Below are 5,821 nucleotides of genomic sequence, written 5' to 3' on the forward strand. Positions count from 1 at the left end.
AATTTAGGAAGGAGTTGGATTACCCCTGGCTTGATATTCATATGTCCCGTATTTTCAGAAAAAACCATACATGAGGGTGTGATCACCCCCGCTGGTTGCAAATAATCTCGTAAAGTACGAGGCTGGGGTGCTTGATGCATCTCATTCTCATCATGGACTTCCTCAACCCTAGGTTGGGGTAGAAGAGGTTGGTTTTCAGCCATCACTTCAATTAACTCAGAAAAATTTCGAGCGATGTCTAGTCCTGCGATGGATAGTTAACCCCTCAGCTAATCCTCCTTTAGTCAAGAGACGTCGAGTGTTATCACGAGCCCACTTGGGCATGAAACACTCACAACCCTCAATTCAGACTCTAAACCTAATCGTACGAAAGGAAATAAAAATTTAGAAAGAAAGATGAGGGTTGGAAAGAAGTTATCAAATTGGAGTCCCTACATTAAGAACCTGCAAAACAAAACAAAAAAAGTTAGTTTCTAAAAAATAGAAAGTCTAAAAATAGAAAGTAAACTATTTTCTAAAAAAAAAGGAAGAATTCTAAAGATAGTCAGAAATAGAAAATTTCTAAAAACAAATTAGGAAAGTTCTCAACCTAAAGTAGAGAGTAAGAAATTTCTAAAAGCAAACATAATCCTAAAATTAGAAAGTAACGTTAGGAAAAATTTCTAAAACTAAAAAATATAAAGTTACTTAAAGGAAGCCTAGAATTAGAAAATTTCTAAAACTAAAACTCTAATTCTAAAATTAGAAAAAGTAGCGAAATTAGAAAGGGATTACCAAATTAGAAGTTTATGTCAGGATCCTACAAAACAAGAAAACAGGTTAGTTTCTAAAAATAAAACAGAAAAACAGGTTAGTTTCTAGAAATAAAACAGAAAAAATTCTAACTTAAAATTAGAAAAATCCTAATCTTAAACTAATCCCAAATCTACTTAATCTCAGAAAAACTTAACTGTCAATCACTGGCAATGGCACCAAAAACTTGTTCACACACTAAGTATAGGGTTGTGATGTAGTAATAATCTTGGTACGATCGAGGTCGAATCCACAGGGACTGAACCTTGTACGTTATCTGAAAGTAACTCAAACTAGAAACAGAATAAGATGTAATCTAAATTAAGTGAATATGAGTGAATAATGGTGAAATAGTAATCTAAAACTTGTAGAATTCAAAGGTGGGAAACTAGGGATTCAGAGGATCCACTTGTAGAGATCAGGGAGATTTATGCTTGATTCATGAACTCAACTGGACTTCGAGTCCCATCTTCATCCAGTTGGAAGATATATCACTAAAGCTCAATCTAAACTTCCTTTGATCTAGTTTTCAAGAGATGAGAGGTATGAGAATTAGAATGGATTCCATCACAAAACCATGCCCATGAGACAAAGTAAACAACAGAATTAAACCAATCCACTACCAATCTGAAAAATGTACGAATGTTAGGAAGGATTCCATCATCCAACTATGTCCAAGGGGTAATAGTGAACTACATGGCTTCCTAACTTCACAATCAAATAATGAAAATGAAATACTTAAAGCCATCGCAAGTCTATTGTAATTTCAGTCACAACAAATCATTAAAAACTGAAAGTATTCCTATTAATCAAACTAGAATCATAATATGTTCAGTCTAATATGAATCAGAGCCGTAGGATCATTCCCATCATGCCACAAGCTTCACCTCTTAGCCCTAGCTAAGAGGTTTAGCCCAACATGATTGGTCTAGATCTCTCAAAAATAATCATAAAAAACAAAAATTAGTAATTAAACAAATAAAGACTCTAAAAAAAAACTTTCTCAAAATGCCCAGTAGGGGAGTGGGAGTGGGGTCCACTCATGGGACACCCCATAATGTATGTGATTCATCCATGCCATTCATCTGTCTTGACATATTATTTTAGGCCATGGGCCCAAAAATCAAGTGGATCCAAATCTCAGGCAGACCGCACCAGGGGAAACAGTGGGCAAGGAGTGCTGCCATATTTGGTAGCAATTAGGCCTTACTCATGGGACCCACCTTACTATTTATGTGCCACCCATGCCATTCATCATTTTCTATAGATTATGTTGGGCCAGGGGCCCAAAGTTTAGGCCAATCCAAATTTTAAGTGGGCCGCACCATAGAGAACTCTAGGGGTAGAAACCTCTTAGACTTGGGAATCCAGATTTTGATATACATTGGACTTATAAATCCCTAAATTCAGGATCCATTAGATATTAGTTATGTTTGGCATTCAGCGTCCATGAGGGAGGGTGGTGGCCAGCCCACCGTTCCTTGTAGTGTGCTCCACTTGAAGGTTGGATCAGCTTGGGTTTTGGGCTCCACCGCCAAAATGAGCCAGGAAAACAGATGGATGGTGAGGATTTATACAATATATCACGGTGGGTCCCACAAGTGACGCTGGGGCTTCCCACCCCCTTCGATGCCTGTAGTGTGGCCCACCAAAGACATGGATTTACTTTAGTTTTGGAATCAATGGGTGAATTAATATGAATATTCGGATGGACGAAGTGGGTGAAACAAATGCATTAGGTTAGGGCCCATCCGGTGGCCCCTTGGGAGTGTAATCAGCCCAAGTTACTAGGCGGCAGCGTGAACGCTGTCACATCCAGCAGCCGCGCCTTATTGCCCCTTCCTCTTACCCTGGTCTAAATAGTAGTGGGGCGCGCATAAGGGATCTACTCTGTCCATCATATTATCCTGCTCTTGGTGGGCCAAGGAGATTTGGGTCAAATCAATCTTGGTACCCCTCAACCACTCAAATCTGTGTGCACTTAACAAGATGTTGGATTGAAAATAAACATTAGGGTGGCCCACACAATGTAGTCCATGCTGTGATAGTGTGCAGGGTACGTTCTCCTATAATGTGGCCCACTTGCGGGCCCCATAACACCATAATTCAAAAGAAAGGAAGAAAAAAAGGAAGGAAAGGAAAGAAAAGCAATGAAAGATTCTGGCTATCAGGGTGGGCCCCTGCCACTATGAGATCCACCATACACTACACACATGATCAAGGTGGGTCCCACCCTTGTGGGCCTACCAAAATAGAAAAATAATAAAAAAAAAAGGAGGGTTTTAACCTTCCCATGCACTTACAATAACATATGATCTGATAGATCGTCTTGAATCGGTGATCAGACAGCTCAGATGGTAAAGCTTATCCCCTAAACTCCTCTAACCTTCCCTCAAGCTCTAACCTCTCTTAATCCCTCTCAAAATGATTTCTTTCTCTCAAGCACTCTTTCTTCTCTCTAATCTCTCTCTAATTTTCTCCAATCTCTCTCTCTCTCTCTCTCTCTCTCTCTCTCTCTCTCTCTCTCTCTCTCTAATCTCTTCTTTTTATATCTCTAATTTATTTTCTCTTTTCTTCTCACTCTCATTTGCTAGGAAGGATTTTGGAGAAATAAGAGGGGTTTAAGAGTTTTATGGTAGAGCTTTTTGGGTAGATATGAAATTATAAAAAGAGAGACGGGTAAAATGGAGAGAAAAGAAGGCAAAAATGATGGATACCATAGGTATAGGTATGGGTTGCATGAGAAAGACAAGTGCTTGTTTGACTAATGAGGAGAGAGAGTGACATGAGTAATGGACAGTTTTATTGATGGATTGATTGATTTGACAACATTGAAATTTGTGCAAGTGGAGCCCACGTGCGTTGCGCCACCCACCTCGGATTGTACCAAAACTACAAATGCTAATTTAGGGATTGCAATGGAGCGTGCCGCGCTGCATTGGATTCGCTCCGCCTGCGCGATCGCTAGGGTACAAGTATTGAGGTGTTGCGGTACTTAAATGAAGTTGCGATCAAAACTCGTCGGTTTAGTTTGTTGGGAATGTTTCGGCATTGAAAACGAAGCGTATGGTCGGCCTCACAAGGTTACAGGTCTTATAATGTATATGACATAATGTGGTTACAATGCCTGTGATTCCCCCTTCCCATGGGAAAAACATAACATCATCCTCTCCATGGAGTGTTTGATTTTGCAAATTTGTATAAATAAAGGAAATAATTAATTATTATATTTTTTAGTATGTTGTGACATTATTGAGATCTATGAGCATTTTCTCCTTAAAAAATTAGTCAACCATGGTGTATGTGATTTATCCACACCATTCATCCATTTTATCATAGCATTTTAGGACATGAGCTAAAAAATGAGGCTAATCCAAAGCTAAATTGGACCACAACACAAGATTCCTAAGTCTCACATTGGTGGTTATTTGTCATCTAACCTATGCATAATGTCCTATTCATACGGTCACAGAGACATGGATAAAAGGAAAATAGAAATATCATCTCGCTCACAAAAAGTTTTCAATGTTAGTCATTCAAATCCATACTATTTTCCATGGCGTGGCCCCTTGAGCTTTAGATTTGCCTATTTTTTGCCACGTACTCTGAAAGAAGCTTTCCAAAGGGATGAACAGCGTGGATAAGTCACTATCAGGTGGGCCTCAAAAATTTTAGTTTTTTCACCTCGGGTTTAGACATCAATACGTTGTTTTGTAAGCATCACCATGGAAGGATGGGAAACGGATCCGTAGTGACCCAATGGCTGGTAGTCAGTGCTGTGGGCCCACCATGATGTATGTGTTTCATCCATGCCGCCCACTCATTTTTCCAGATCATTTTATTATATAAACCTAAAAATGAGGTAGATCAAAATCTCAAGTGGACCACACGGTGTTGATTGAACTCCCACCATTAAAAACTTCTTGAAGGCCACAAAAGTTTTGGATCAAGTTGATATTTATTTTTTACCTTCATCCATGTTTATATAACCTAATCAACATGTTGGATGTCAAATAAACACTACAATCGGCCCTAGGAGATTTTAAGTGGTAGACATTCAATCACTACTGTTTTCCCGGAGTGTGGTCCAATGAGATTTAGATCTGCATCATTTTTAGTGTCAAGAACTAAAATGATATTTAAAAATGTATTGATGGTGTGGATAAAACACATAAATCACAGTGGGGGCCTACAGAGCACCGACCACTGGCCACCTTGGCTAGTGGCAGCGTCACTAGCCAAACCGCGCCGGGAAGGATGCTTGGTTACAATGGTAAATAATCATTATCTACCGAAACGGATTAGCTACGCCCCCTGCCACCAGCCCCGTGGCTGATGGTCGGTGCTCTGTGGGCCCACCATGATGTATATGTTTCATCCATTCCGTTCATCCAAATTTACAGATTATTTTAGGACTTGAGCCCAAAAATGAGAGGTATATAGATCTAAAGTAGACCACACCACAGGAAAACAATAGTGATTGGATATCCACCATTAAAATCCTCTTAAGGCCCAATGTACTGTTTATTTGAAATCCAATCTGTTGATTAGGTTATACAGACCCAGATGAAGTAAAAAAACAAATATCAGCTTGATCCGAAACTTTTATAGCCCCCAAAAAGTTTTTAATGGTCAACATTCGATACTCTTTCTTATAATGTGGTCCCCTTGAGATTGGGATATACTTAATTTTTTCTCTCATTCCATAAAATGATCTATAAAAATAAATGGACGGCATGAATGAAACACATACATCATGGTAGGGCCCACGGAGCACTGAACACCAGCCATTGGCTGGTGGCAGGGGGAGTAGCCAATCCGTTCCCATCTCTGCTTACAGGAAAGGAATTAAAAAATCGAACACCCTAAAGAGCCTATAAATTTTGAACGATGGGCATTCAAACATCAGCTGGCGAAGCTGACGGTGAATTTCACACACACATCACACATGCGAGCGAATCCCACAGGCAGCGGTCGGTCGTAACGGTAGAGATAGATATAAGTTGGAGGCTGACGTCCCATCTTTAGA

Source organism: Magnolia sinica, chromosome 3 (genome assembly GCF_029962835.1).
Source record: "Magnolia sinica isolate HGM2019 chromosome 3, MsV1, whole genome shotgun sequence".
In the NCBI taxonomy this organism is placed as follows: domain Eukaryota; kingdom Viridiplantae; phylum Streptophyta; class Magnoliopsida; order Magnoliales; family Magnoliaceae; genus Magnolia; species Magnolia sinica.